The sequence below is a fragment of the Pteropus vampyrus genome, unplaced genomic scaffold (genome assembly GCF_000151845.1).
Source record: "Pteropus vampyrus isolate Shadow unplaced genomic scaffold, Pvam_2.0 Scaffold548, whole genome shotgun sequence".
NCBI classification, from domain to species: Eukaryota; Metazoa; Chordata; class Mammalia; order Chiroptera; family Pteropodidae; genus Pteropus; species Pteropus vampyrus.
The window spans coordinates 832,347-847,665 of record NW_011889329.1 but is presented as its reverse complement, the minus strand read 5'-3'; the positions used below and the strand labels follow the sequence as shown (position 1 = coordinate 847,665).

At 37.3% G+C, this 15,319-nt stretch overlaps 1 protein-coding gene and 1 pseudogene across 1 annotated transcript in view; one reads left to right on the top strand and one right to left on the bottom strand.

Moving 5' to 3' along the window:
* Positions 1-15,319, bottom strand: part of GPC3 (glypican 3) — a 438,722-nt gene that overhangs the window by 323,791 nt on the left and 99,612 nt on the right. The gene's annotated exons all lie outside the window — the stretch shown is intronic.
* On the top strand, positions 10,189-10,307 carry LOC111733316 (annotated as a pseudogene).

The following is a 15,319-nucleotide window of genomic DNA, read 5'->3' as shown; positions in this document are numbered from 1 at the left end:
AAACAAAGAAACAAAGAAACAAAGAAACAAAGAAAGAAACAAAGAAAGAAGATGAATTGACTATTCTAGAGTTGACTAGCTAGGAAAGGATAGAGCCGGGATTCTAATTCAAATTGGTTTAACAATAGATTTGCTGTTGACTACAAGTTAATTATAGGAGTTTCTATGGAATCAGTGTTAAAAGCCTCTTAAGCTTCATTTTCCAATACACATGGTAAATCTCAGTTTTAAAAAGTTTTTTGGAATATTTATTTTAACCTGCCTGAGAGGAAGCTTTATCTGCATGAACACAAAACTATAGATGCTTAAAATTTTATAATGTCATCAGAGTAAATAATTAATCTGCATCTAGTCTGGTTGCTCTTAACCTGGGGTAACTTGGGGCTGCTGGGCTCTCAAAAAGAGAGGAACTATGAGTGGGATCATTTAATTTTAATCACGAGAATAAAACCTACCTAAGCATATCTGAAATTTGAATTCTAGGACCTAGAATCTGGCCAGTTTCTATGTAAAGTTTCAACTTCTAGTTCTTGTTTCTACAAGACTAACAACCCCAAAGTTTGATCAGCTAAACTTTCATTATGTCTTCTCTACTAGTTTATGTGGGGACTGCATCATAGATGATACAAAATATATTTAGAAATATTTAAATAAACTGAAAGAGGAAAGCCTAAAGTCATACAAGAACAGTTTTCAACTCCTTAAACCAAACTCATAAATTAGTCTTGCATGTGACTATAAGCTTGCATTTCCTCTTTATTGGCTACAGTCTTGGTATTTAAGGAAAAGGATTTTTTTTGCCACTCAGTAATTGAGAAGTTTTACTCTACCTTTGAAGAATGGAACACTTATTTAATAAGTAATACTTAGCTTCCTGTCTAATCAGCGTATGCCAAAAAATCATTTACCAGTCTCCTCCCACTGCAGAAATAAAATCATTCCTAGATGGCAGCACAAAAATGCATCAACATGTAGTTAATGTCTAACCAACAGACCATATAACAAAAGTAAAACAGGCAACTCTCGCCTTTATAAGGTGTCAAGTCATAAATTACAGCGACCTTGCTGTCATCTTTTTTTTTTTTTTAATTTGACTACATTAATCACAGAAGAGTCGAAAACTGTCCTCTTGACTCCTAGGCTTCCACACATGGTTGTGCTTTGCACAACTCTAGTGGGTATCTTTCACATGGACTGTGATATTAATGTGCAAAGCACAACCTGCACAACTGCACACAGCAGGCTACTACTTCTCCCCACCCCTCATGACCCCAAAACATTGCTTGGGTAGTTTTGATTTTTGCATACTGAAGGTGCTTTTGTTTACAAATCTCTTGGCACTGAACACTGGATGTGCTTAGCAGCACTAGGAAAGCACAAATGATATCCACTCACTTCTTAGCACTGCTATTCTCATGTCAATTCTAAGAACATTCAGCAACATTTTCATTCTATATTAGACATTAATGAAAACAATAAGCAAAGCTGGGTCAATAGTAATTGGTCTCATGTAGAAAATAACAGCTACTCAATTATTTCTGATAAGCCCCTAGAAACAGCAAATAAAACATCTATGCAATAACCCCTTGTCAACAGAATGGCCATGAATCTGGGTCTCAATTCTCCGACCAATGTTCTAAGGAAAAATATTTTCTTTAAGCATAATAAGAAGAATTTTGAAGAATGATGTCATCTCTCTAAATAAGAATGAACACTTTGATAATCTTGACAGTTTCTTCTCAGCTCCAATGGGCAACCAAGAACTATTTTAAATTTTATTTCCAACTGACAGAAATAAATGGATGCAAACATTTCCTATTCAGGGATAGCCTCAGCAGGCAGAGAAGGGGGTCAGCCAAGTGATGAGATTTGAAAAGTGCTGAGAAGGCCACACAACTGACAAATGCTATCATTTATGTTTCATTCCTTTGTATTAAGGGCACTATGCAACCGCCGCCAGCATCAACACACACACACACACACACACACACACCATGCATGCACGCGCGCGTGCACACACACACACACACACACACAGCCCTAGTTAATATGAAAACATTCCTATGCGAGATAATATCTTAAGCCTCTTTGATTACTGTGGCACATTGCCCTTCCCGCAGACAGTATCTGAAAGAACAGGAATACCCAGCTAACTTTAAGAAGAGGAAGAGGAGGACAGGACAATAGACTGAAAACCTTGATCACAAGGTATTTTTCTAGAAAGGGTGTGGCAGGGTGGTGGTGTTTCAGTGGGAGGAATAAGCACAGCTGGGGTGGCATTTTAAAGGCATCAGATACTGGGCACCTTAGGAGGGGAAAGGAGAAGAGATGAAAGATGAAGGAAAGGTTAAAGGGCACGAAATCCAAAGTGCACTTACTTCACGGTTTTGACTAAAACCGTTTGTGATCCCATTTCACAGGGATTGACTCTGAAGAAATTTCACATAAGAGAATTAGGAAAGTAGGCTATTATTTGGTATGTGTTCCTGGAAGACTCACATTAAGCGACAGTAGCTCCTGAGAATTTATAGTAAAAATTTTCTCCAGCTGTTGGCATATCATGACAGTGGGTAGATACAAACAGCTGCAACTCCCATCGCCTCTCCTTCCCACCTGGCCTTAATCATTATTCAGCCCCATCTCTAATCGGTGTGAACAGGCAATGCTCACATCTCCACAGTCTTGTCTATCCTGAACTCAAGTATAACTGACAGATTAGATACATTGCCCAATTCTAAAATATTTTTTTCTTGGGAGTATAATTCTGAAGTTTCGGTGACAATTTATGGAGAAACGTGTTACAATCTACCAACATTTGATTTGACTTTTTTTTTTGTCGTTGAAAATTTTTATTCATGAAGCAAGGAAGTTTCTTACTCAAATGTAAGTATGAAACATAACTCTCAAACTGTGAGTGAAATGAAACTAAAATATCTAGTGTTGATTTTGTATCATCTTTCATTCTGAATGTCCCTTGCATTTAAATAGCTTAAGGAAACATACCTGGTGTTTTACACAGATTACAATTTGCCAACGGGAAAAAGTTTGTCCCTGATCTTCTTGTATTGAAAATGTGATGCTGCGTACACAATCAACTTCCTCTTAGACACCAGTACTTTAAATGTGGTATTGTTTTTTGTTTTTAATTTAATGTGTCCAGCTGTTGTCCTATTTACAAGTTCTCTTCCTTCAATAAAATTCAATTATAGTTATCTGTGGAATGTCTTTTTACTTGCATCCTACACGAAATAAAAAGATATTTTAATATTAATGTTTTTTCCCTCTATAAGTTAAAAATTCAACCTATCACGGAAACTATAACTTCTAAAAGGGATAACATTATACTGTGTGATTTTAGTATTGAGAGGCAATAAGAACCATTCTTATTATTTTACATATATGCAAACAAAACAATGTAATTAAAGTTACGCTGTTTCATGTGGTACTTTGCAAAATAAATGCATATAAATATTGTCATTTCATATTGGAAAGTCACAAGCAATCCACTCCATGGGGTACCTACTCTATAATGAGCTGTGTATGTTCTTAATGAGTTCAATAGGAGGCAAAAAGAGGATATTTCACACAGGAAAATGCACTCGAAAGGTGGAAATTTTTGTTTTGAATTTTGGTTGCTATAACAAAAAACTATAAAAAGTTTGCTTACTTTAAAATGTATACGCAGATGTAAATGAGTTGATTCTGTTGTCTCAGTAAAATAGTGCTTTTTCCATCTTACTTACATGCAGTAATTGGTAAGCGACCAGGATGATAGTTATAAAAACCCGAAGTCCACATCTCATTAAGCCCTAGTACCATTTTGGCATTAAATCTTCAGTACAATTAGGAAGGCCAGGAAATTGACTGTATTATATACCAACAAGTTCAACCAAGCCACTTCATATGGGCCAGGGACTCTGGTCCTCACGGATTTTAGTAGACAATGCTACAAGAGTGACTGAGGACATTTTAGATCCATTTATGTAGCTCTGTACAGTAACTATTACTGTTCACGCAAATTTCTAGTTTTCAGCAGTAGCCAGCTACTTTGATTACTAAGTTATAGAGCCAATTTAAATGTGAAAAACTGAAATAAAAATAGACCAATATATGTAGTATTTCCAGACACAATCACCTGAAGTGATTTTTTTGCCTTTATTTATGTGAACAGTAAGGAGAGAAAGAAAATTATACTTAAACTGAGAGAAACTAAAGAGAAATGACCTCATGTTCCATTAACCAAAATCAATACCTTATATATGCAAATGTAAGTTTCAACAGGGTATCCATATGCAAATTGTAAATAGCATATTTGTAAAAAGCAACATCCCTTTTAGTGCACAACTGAGCATTAGGTTGCTATTTATTTAGGATATTTTCAGTAAATTGCATGCTTTAATCTCTGTGTTATGGGAAATGGTCCCCTTCACCTCCTTCAGAAGTTACCTATGGCAGCTATTAATGCCCACAAGCAATGCAGTGACCCTGGCAGTGCATAATTCCACAGTGCATATTTAATTTTGAAAGTGAAAAACGAGATGTACTCCCCTCATAACACTTATTTTTATGACTCTCCTAATTCTTTGAAATTTATTATTTTCACTAAAAGCACCCAGAAGGTAATTGAAATAGATTTTTCAAATCCATTTCTAGATTATCTTAACCTATAGTAACATGTTAACTCATTCATAATATTCTTAGCAAATACAGGAAATAGAATTCCCTGATTTAAAAAAATCTCAACAAACCAGCTACTTCAATATTCTTCAAAAAAACTAAAATCATTTTCAAAGAACTTCTGTGTTTTTGGAGATCAAACTATGGTCACAAAACCTGTCTAGTTTATTACCAGAACAGGAAAAGGGAATAGGAAAATAAGAGATGGAAGTAGCCCTCTGGGGTTGAATCTACTTGAGGAAAGAACCAACCATTCTCTCTCAGGCTCCTAGGCTAGGCATTTAGAGCCTGAATAAGATCATTTATTCTAAGATTCTCCTGAGTCTTGAAATGCCTGAGTAACTCAACTCCTAGGAAGGAGTGTGATACTATCATTGTCAGGTTTGGCAATGAGACCTCACTGAATCAGATTATTGAATTACTGGGTTACTGGGCCTGGAAAATAAATAACTGAAGGAGAATAGATAAAAATGTTCAGAGCAAAGTGAATATTACCTAAAACTGTAACTAGAGAAATGAGAAAGACACATGAACAAGTCAATGCTAACACAGAACTGAATGGAGCCTATGGAATCACAGGTAGAACAGTTTTTGGTGTCTAGTCTTCCTCCCTAGATAGGCACCTCCTAGAGGGTAGGCCTTCATCTCAAAAATCCCTTCTATCCCTAAAAATCCCTTCTAGTGCTCCAAAACTACTGGCAGGATCAGTGGGAGAAATGGCATAGCATAACCTACATTCACTTGTTCATTCAAATTTTAATATGCAGTCCCTATGGGCAACGCACTGGAATGGATGCTGTGGGAGAAACAAATAAGTTACCACATCTCTCAAGAGCTCAGAGTCTATTTGGGAAGATAAGGCATGTTTAAATTAGGAGCTAAAATATAACAACAACAACAAATATGAGATACTAAATAATAGGCTCCTAGGCAAGGGAAGATGAATTCCAGCTGGAAGAAAAGGAGACATCAGAGAAAGTCACCTTGTTCTGGGCCCTTTCTGGAATCCCTCTAATCGACCTCTTTATTTTCAATGGGCCTTAGGTGCTAGCACCCTCCCTCCCCTCCTCTGCTGCCAACACTTATTTTTCAGCTTAGGTTTTTTTCTTGGGCCCATTGCCAAGCAGAACACAGCTATATAGTTCCCATTCTCCCCAATCTGTATCTACTTAAGCTCAGAAACCTCTTTGAGGTTTTGTAAAGGGTTTTACAGCTAATAACCAAAGAGGACCAGATAAGGTTTCATAAAACACATGGAGAGGTTCTGAGAAATTTAAAAAGCATCCAGAAATAGCTATCATAGATCCTAAGTGCAACAGAGATGAGATTAGGCCTGATTCTCCTAGTTCCTTTCACTGAGCTCAAGGCTTCTGGTATTCAGCATTACCCACCTTTCTTCATCCCTATTCCCATCCTTTTTTTTCACACACTTAAAAATTGAAGAGGAAATGTAATAGTAGGAAACTGGTATCTCTAGAGTGAAACATGACAGTCCTCTACATTTCAGAAAATATAAGCTAGATTTAATAGCTTCTTGTGTCACTCACAAGAATAGTCATCTTAGATCAAATGCACGGTGCCTAGGAAAAACTAATAAGTTTTAGAAGGAATGCTTTGCAAAATCGACTGTAGTAGGTAGTAGTAAATGTCGCAATTATAACTTTGTTGAAAAGTTATACAGAATCTAGTGCTAACAAATATTTTTATGCATCTTTCTTTAGGTTGTACATTAGGTCACACCTGCTAGGGTTCAGTGAACACAGCAACTATAAGCATGATGGGAAAGAATATTGACACAAACCATGGCAACACAAACATATTTCAAGGTTGAATAGTACAGCCTGCTTTAATAACAAGTGAAGAATAATAACATGAACTTTCCAAGGGGTGGGGAAGGAATGACTTTTTTTCTGAATATAAGTGTGCTGGGCAACTACAGAAATCACCACTTTATGTTTCATATGGCTTCAATGAATTCTCACACATGGAAATTCACTTCTGATTTTTTAGTGATGACGTACCAATCATCACTCTAACAGCAATAAGTTATGGGGTGGAAGGAATCCTCTTTTCTTTTTCTAAGCCACATTTGGAAGAACAATTAATTTCATTTGTTTCAAAGGGAATGAATGGTTAGAAAATGTATGGTTTAAGTAATCACTTTTCTTTATCCAAATATCCAGTACTCTTGGTAGACCCCTCAAAGTCCTCACTGTGTGACTCTATCCTCAATTTTCCAATTCCCAAATCATTTACTTTCTCTGCTCGCATTCCTAATTTCATGACTTTCTCTAGTAACACTTGAAATTTTGCCATTTTGATGGTACAAACTCACAATATAGCTTAACTTTAGCTAAGCCCTGGTTGATGTTTAACAAGATTTTTTTCTTTATATCTTACAGACTACCTGTCATTTCCCAGGGCAGCCGCCCTAAACCTTTCCCATTTCCTGCTCTTCACAAATTTCCCAAGTCTCAAACCCAATTCTGTCCTCTTTACTCTTAGCAAATGACATTTCTCTTTACTTTATCTGATAAAATTGAGGATATTAAACATGATTTTCTATGATGTCCTGCCTATCTGTCTTAATATTTGTTTCTTCACCTCATCTCTTCTCCTTCCCTCCTGTCCCAAGCTACCATATTCTCTTCCCCTCCACTCTTTAAATGCATTAAAAGAGGAATTTAAAACGGAGACCCATGGACCTGGGCAATAGACTAGTGGTTACCAGAGGGTGGGGTGAGGGGGGAGGTACATGGGGTGAAAGGAGTCAAATATGCGATGACATTAAAGAATTAAAATAAATAAATAACAAATAAATAAATGGATGGATGGATGGATGGATGGATGGATGGATGGATGGATAGATAGATAGATAGATAGATAGATAGATAGATAGATAGATAGATAGATAGATAAATGAATGAATGAATGTCAAATATGTGATGACATTAAAGAATTAAAATAAATAAATATCATTAAAGAATTAAAATAAATAAATAACAAATAAATGGATGGATGGATGGATGGATGGATGGATGGATGGATGGATGGATGGATGGATGGATGGATGGATAGATAGATAGATAGATATAGATAGATAGATAGATAGATAGATGAATGAATGAATGAATGAATGAATAAAGAAGAAGAATTAACATTGACTTCCTTAACTCCAATCAATGTGGCTTTCATGCTCATTATTCTAATGAAATTTGATTCTCAACTGTCATGAATGACTTTGGAGTTGCTAAACATGATAACCACTTCAATCTCCATCCTTTTCTACCTCTTTGTGGTATTTAACACTGCTCCTTCTTCAACCTCTCTGCCTTCCATGCTAACATACTCTCAAGGTTCCCGTTCTGATACTCTGACCATTCCCTTGCTAGATCTTTTTCTAAAATCAATTCCTTGGCTAACTTTCCAACTTTAATGATTTCAATTTTGATACCTTATGTAGATAGTCCTGGATTTCTCTTGTAAGTTTCAACCTCTCTCCAGAACTGTAGGTCAATATTTCTGATTCCCTCTTGGACATGAACTGTATCACAAATTCAACATGACCAAAGTCATCATCTTTCATTCTGTAGTAACTGCCCCACAATCTTTATTGCTTCAACTGACTTCCCTACTTTAGTCATATCACCGTGCTAGTTCTCAGTTACTAATAGCTTTTAAAGTAAAAAACAAAAAAGGCTTTCATTCCTTCTTCTCATTCATCCTCATCAATCAAGTCCTATCAGTTCTCTTTTCCCCAGCATTTCTCACACCCATCTCCAGTTTTTCTATCTGTACTGCTACTGCCCAATTTAAGATCTTCATCATCTCTCACCTCCTAGGTAAGAGGCATTGTGCTCAGTGCTTTTCATAACATATCTCACAAAACAAGTACACAATGCATTTTTGTTCAATATACCATCCTTACCTATAGGTGATGCCAAACAAATATTTACAACCATCATCATAAACTGGTACTCCCAAAAGAATTTTCCTTTAAACATATAAAACCGTTGAATAAAAAATACAAGGCAAGAGATCATACATTTTTAATCACATATAAAGTAGGATGAAAAAAGTGATTACGTGATATAAAGTGGCACATCATCATCCTCAAGTAGTGCAACTGTACAGTACACAGTAGAATCATGTTACCTCACATTAAGAAAGAAAACCATACAATAGTAAAAAATGGTGTTGATATAGTTAATCCCTTCCAAAGGGATCAACAGGAAAGACCGAACAGGACAGAAAGACCTTAAACTGGTTTTAACCCTATTTAATACCCAAGAAACTTGAAGATGATAGTAGGTTGCCCTGTCTCTAGACACATCATACAACATTATCCTCAAAGATTTTTAATATTTTTGTCATTTTTGTCATTATTGAAATAGACAATTAGTTGCTTGTATTTTTGTACAGCATAGTGATCAGAGATCCACATAACTCACAAAGTAATCACCCCATTAAATCTAGTATCCCTCTTCCTTCTTACATATTTATTACAGCATTATTAACCATCTTCCCCCATGCTACACTCTAGATCTCCATGTCTATTCTGCAACTATCCATTTGTACCTCTTAAACCCATTGCCCTTTTTTGTCCTCCCAATCCCCCTCCCATCTAGTATCCCCTTGAATATTCTCTTATCTATGAGTTTATTTCCACGTTTGTTGTTGTTGTTGATTTTGTTCTGCAGATTCCACATGTACGTGAAATCATGCGATATTTGTCTTTCTCTATCCAACCCATTTCATTCAGCTCAATACCCTCTAGGTCCATCAAAGCAATATCTTTCTCCATCCCCTTCCTTTTAGTCCGTGTGTCTCTTTTAATCTGAAGTGAGTCTCTTGTAGGCAGCATATGTAGGGGTCTTGTTTTCTTATCCATTCTGCCACCTTGTCCTTTGGTTGGAGCACTTAATTCTTTTCCATTTGAGGTAGTTGTTGAAAGATATGTGGTTATTACCATTTTTATTCATAATTTTGATCCTTTTTTTTTCTTCTTAAAGAAGTCCCTCCAACATTTCCTGTAATAGTGACTTGGTGTTTATGAATTCCTTTAGCTTATTGTTTGGGACACTCTTTGTCTGTCCATCAACTCTAAATAATAGCTTTGCTGGATAAAGTATTCTTGGTTGTAGATCGTGGGTTTTCATCATTTTGAATATGTTGTGCCAAGCCCTTCTATCCTGCATGGTTTCTTTTGAGGAATCAGCTGCCAGTCTTATGGGTGCTCCCTTGTAGGTAAGTACCTGCTTTTCTCTTGCTGGTTTTAAGATTCTCTCTTTGTATTTAACCTTTGGCATTTTAACTATAGTGTGTCTTGGTATGGACCTCTTTGGGTTCCTGGTTTGGGGGACTTTCTCAGCTTCCTGGGGTTTTATGTCTATTTCCTTCACCAGGTTAGGGAAGTTTTCCATCATTATTTCTTTAAATAGCTCTTCAACATCTTGTTTTCCTTCAGGTACCCTATGACATAGATATTTTTACCTTTAATAGTGTCCCATAGTCTACGGCCATGCCACCCTGAACAAGCCCGATCCCATCTGATCTCAGAAACTAAGCAGGGTTGGGCCTGGTTATTACTTGGATGAGAGACCACCTAGGAAGACAAGGTTCTGTAGCTGTAAAAAAAAAATAAAAAAATAAGAGATTGTAAACTGACAAGGTCCTTGCAATTGTGAGGTCAACCAAGGGTTGCTGCAACTTAAAAAAAAAAAAATAGTGACCCATAGGCTCCTTAAATTATTATTATAGTCTTGGCTTCTTTTTTCTTGCCATTCTGATTGAGTGTCCTTGGCTTTCCCATCTTCTACGTAGGTCATTTGATCCTCTTCTTTATTCACTTCGTTTATTCCATTTAATATACTTCTCATCTCAGATAATGTGTTCTTCATTTCTGACTGGTTCCCTTTTATAATTTCCATTTCTATTTTTATGGGTTTTTTTTATCTCTTTGTTGAAGTTCTCACTGAATTCATCTACATTTCTCATAAGTTCATTGAGCATCTTTATAACCAGTGTTTTGAACTCTGCATCTGTTAGATTACTTGACTCCATTATTTCTGGATCTCTGTTCTCTTCTCTCATATGGTTTCTGCTTCTTTGTCTTCCCATTTTGGCTGCCTTTCTGTGTCTGCTTCTATGAACTAAGCAAAGTTCTTAAGTCTCCCGGTCTTATTAGCGTGGCTTTGTGTGGTACGTGTCCAGTGACACAGTCCTGAGAGGGGTTCAGCTGCAGGCCAAGTTTAGCCCCAGCCTGTGCCCCTCTGGGACCACCTGTTAAGATTCAGCAAGCAATGAACAGATGCTGTGCCTATAGTTGCCTCAAGAGGCCACACCAGAAACCGAGGCCAGCTGCCACCAGTGTGAGTCTAGGCACTGCTCAGCAAGGAGCACCTGACTTGTTGAGGATACACCTAGATGTGGCTTCGGTGGGGCTATGAGTTGGGGAGGCAGAGTTTCAGGTAATCCTCTGGGTGGAGCAACCTCTGTTATCCAGTTTTGCGACGCCTCCTCTATGGTGGCGCTGAGTCCTTCAACTGGGGTGGGGGGAAGAGGGCTCAACAATGGAACAATGGATACCACCAGCACTTCTGTACAGAGTAAGTTTCCCCTCGGCCCTCACTCCGTGTCCCGCTGTAAATCCCTGGTGCCCTCTGCACAGCCTACCCAGCGCCGATGCTCAGAGCGAGCAGGTCCATCACCACGAAAGTTTCTTTGTAGACACGGCCCTTTTAAGAGTTGTCTGTAGCTGCTAGCTGGCTGTCGCTGCTGCTGCCACAGCAATGTCCGCCTCAGCCAGACCAGGCAGCCCCACGTCCTCACCCCGTCCTACCTTCTGCCGTTGCAGGGTGCTTTCTTGGACTTCTCCGTAGTTGTATGGCTTGTTCATCTAGATCCCAGGTGATTTTTCCTTGCTGTTTGCTCCTTGTTTCTGTCACAACTTTGATTTTGTTGCCACAGGGATGAACAGACCCTCTATCATCTATGCCATTTTTTCTGCTCCCTTCCTGTAACTTTCTGTTTCAAAAACCCATAAACCCTGTGTATTTTTCCTTTGAGTTTCAGGACATTCTCCTTTGGTGTATAAATGTGAAGGGGATGTTAAATGATGCAAATGTAGTTTCTTGCCAAACAAAGCTAGTTGTACATGGCCACCTAACTGCCTCTGCAGGCATCCTGATGTCACTGAAACATTTAATATTAAAGACAAATTCCTGTTTTTGTTAATATAATTCATGGTCTTTTACAGCTCAAACTATTCATGCAACATATAGCACTGCAGTGGGAGAGAAAGCAACTAAAATACTAAAATAATTTATCCTATCACCCAACTGTCTTTTTCCTCATTCTTATATTGCTTTGGGATTTTAATGGGACCTTGAGGATAGGGATCGAGGGAACTAGAGATGAGAAGAAAGGAGGAAGAAAAAGATGCAAATACTGTTCCTGAGTTTTCACAACTTAAGTGAGCCTGGCTATTTCAATGATCATTTGCCTACTGGCTTCAAAGTCTGCCTCTTTTTTTCTTTCAGTTCTATTTTTGCAGTAGGTGCTTAACTATTTTTGCTTTAAGAGGTTCTTGGTGCCACTGATTCCTGCAATCTCAGGTGGGAATAGCATCAATCCTAGAAGAAACGTGCCTATGCTCAACACCCTGGGGCCAGGGCATTTATAACTACCTGCCTCGCTTTGTGTCCCTAAACACAGATGTTGAAACCATCTTTTCTGAAAGACAACTGCCTTTCTCAGTTAGTGCTGTCAAAATGGCTAACATGTTTAAAAGGTACCCACAAAGAAAACACTCTTTCCTTTCCCTTATGTTTCCTGGTATAGACTGTCTTCCTGAAACAGAGACTGTGCAATGCCTAATAAAAAGCTAAATTTGCTGAGTTTTTATACCCTCATAAAGTAGCCCTAGTGAAAGTCATCTAACTGGCAGGAATTGCATAGGTAACAGTGCTGGAACCTCAAACACATAGTCTTCTAAACTTTGGCTAATGGGCCCTAGCAGGTTACCATCCCAGAAGTTTACCACAAAAGTAAAATGCAAGGCTAATGAATTTAAAAAATGATGCCAGGAATAAACACTAACCTTTGGCATTCTCTTGCCAGTGAACAAATATCACAGACAACTCAGCAGGCTCTCAGGTAGGCAAGTCAACAAAAAGCACAAGCAGTACTAAGCCAGTCCCAATGCATACATTTCCCCCCAAAATCCAAAGAATATTGCTGGGATGTAAATCATCCGTAAAGTAGGAAAATGAACAAAATGGTACCCGCAGGTATAAGCAAGATGCTTTTTCACCTGGGTTACATCATACTATTGTGGGCTCCATCAATAACAAACAGAAAAAGCTTGAGAAATATAGCTGATATCTTTAGCAGGGATAAAAAAGCTACTATCCAAAGGCAAATTACAAACCTCAGGCACTCTGGTCTGAATAGATGAAGGTTGAGAAGGGATATAATCAGTCTCTAAATAATAATGGATATTGACAAGGTGAAGTGAACCCATTCACCAAATCCTAATACAGTAGAGATATGAGAGACTTTCTAAACTAAACAAAGATAAGCTTAAAACAGATTAAAATGAATGATAGAGTGGAAAGGAAGCAGCAGGTTTAAATATATGGAATGCATTACATTATTCAAACCAAGAGGTGCTAATGGCTGAAAATACATAATTTCCCCAAAACAGAGTTAGAAACATTCATAAGATTTAATTCATAATGACTTATTGAATGAGCATAATTTCTAAATAGACTCTGCTCTTCAGAAGCAGACTCTTGGAAAGCATAGAAATGACCCAGTTCTAATTATGATACCTAAGAAGAGCTCCCAAGGTTTACCTGGGTTCCAATTTGTACCAAAAAAAAAAATCACTAAATCACAATGACATATTTCCGATTGTCAAGGATCAAGATTATTCTCATTTGCTTTTTCAAGAATAATTTACAACCTTCCCATTCCATGTTCCATAGTCATCTGCTGGCTGCCCAATCTTTTGCAATTGCATTTTGGAAGTGCATAAACCATCCAATTTCTTTATCTCACGGAAACTACTTTTTTCTGTGAACTTTTATTTTTTTGACCAATAACTTGTTGAACATTAAATGTCATATTATCTTGGTTTTGCTTCAACCCGTTTATTCCATGCAATTTTTTAAAGATTTTATTATGTCGCTGAACCCTAATCTTTCCATTTCATCCTTATATTTCTTTCACTATAAGTTCCCTATATACAACTATCCTACTTTTTCTTACTAAGCCCTCTGATTGAGGTCCCTTCCATATTTATTGAGGACAAACTAAAAAGAAATAGCTGTAAGACACAAAATAAAATATTTCAGTTAGACATGACAGTTGCATTTAGAATGATGCTATGTAAGTAATATGTTGGATAATAGGCAATGTTTTTATTCTCTACCCAGCATGGAACAGGTTGCAGGAAATTAGGCTAGCTTCTCAGCAGCTCAAGTCAGACCATTACAGTATGACTTCATTATTTAGTTTGAAAGTAAATTTCAAAAACAGACTCACCCATAGTCAATGTAAGAATAAAGACTTTCCAAGTCACATATAAATGAGTTATTCATCATCTGCCATTTGAAATCACCCATACACCTCTGGTTCCCTGCCATTAATTCAAAGCATTAGCATTACAAAATTTGTTTTAGAATATTAATTTGAAAGGTAAAGTTCTAGGGTCTTGCTTTTAAAAGGACATGACAAATGACGGCAATGGCCATGATAGAACAAGAGAAAAAACGGATAAGATGTCAAGGACAGATTCTGGGCTGTTCCCTGGCTAGAGGAGTATTCATATAAAGGGCTCATATATGAGATCATTTGATCAATGACTTTTACTTCCAAACATCCAGAAATACATACTACATCATTTAACTAGAAAGCAGTGAGTTTGAAATCACACAGCTGCTCAGCCTGATTCAATGAGATATAAACCACTCTGGGAAAATTTTCTAATCCAAATCTCTCCTTTCCAACTGGTCTCATTGGGTGGCCCACAAGATATATGCAGGGACTAAAAAGGAGGCTGTTTAAAGTAGTATAGCCTGAAGGGTTATTTTACAATGCCACATGTTGTACAGATTAACTCAAGATATTGTTCTTTGGGTGCTGCTTTAAATTAGACACAGTTTTTTGATTATTTATTCATATTTATTCATAAAAAAACAGCTGGGAAACGGAAATGAGGGTATTCTGTCCCCTGCCTGCCTTTCAACTTCTCTTCCACTATACTATTCCCTTGAAGGAACATTTGATTCCAGCTTAAATAGTTTCTTTGGCATCTACCAAGCTCATTTTTCCTGCCTCTAAGATTTTGCTCAGGCCATTATAACTAACTTAGAATGAATGTCATAGCCTCTAATATCCTTTCATCAATTGCCTCCCTACCATCTGGGCTTAGCTTGAAAAGGGATAGTATGTACATGGTCTCTTTGTCAACTAGACTATAAACTGCCTTGAGAGTAGAAATTGCGTTTTACATATCACCCCCACAGTACCTAGCACAGTGATTGGCACTTTGTAGATGCTCTATAAATACTTCCAGATTGAGTGAACCCATCAATCAATATTTGTCTCAAGAGGCTTACCATAACGTGAATGTTCT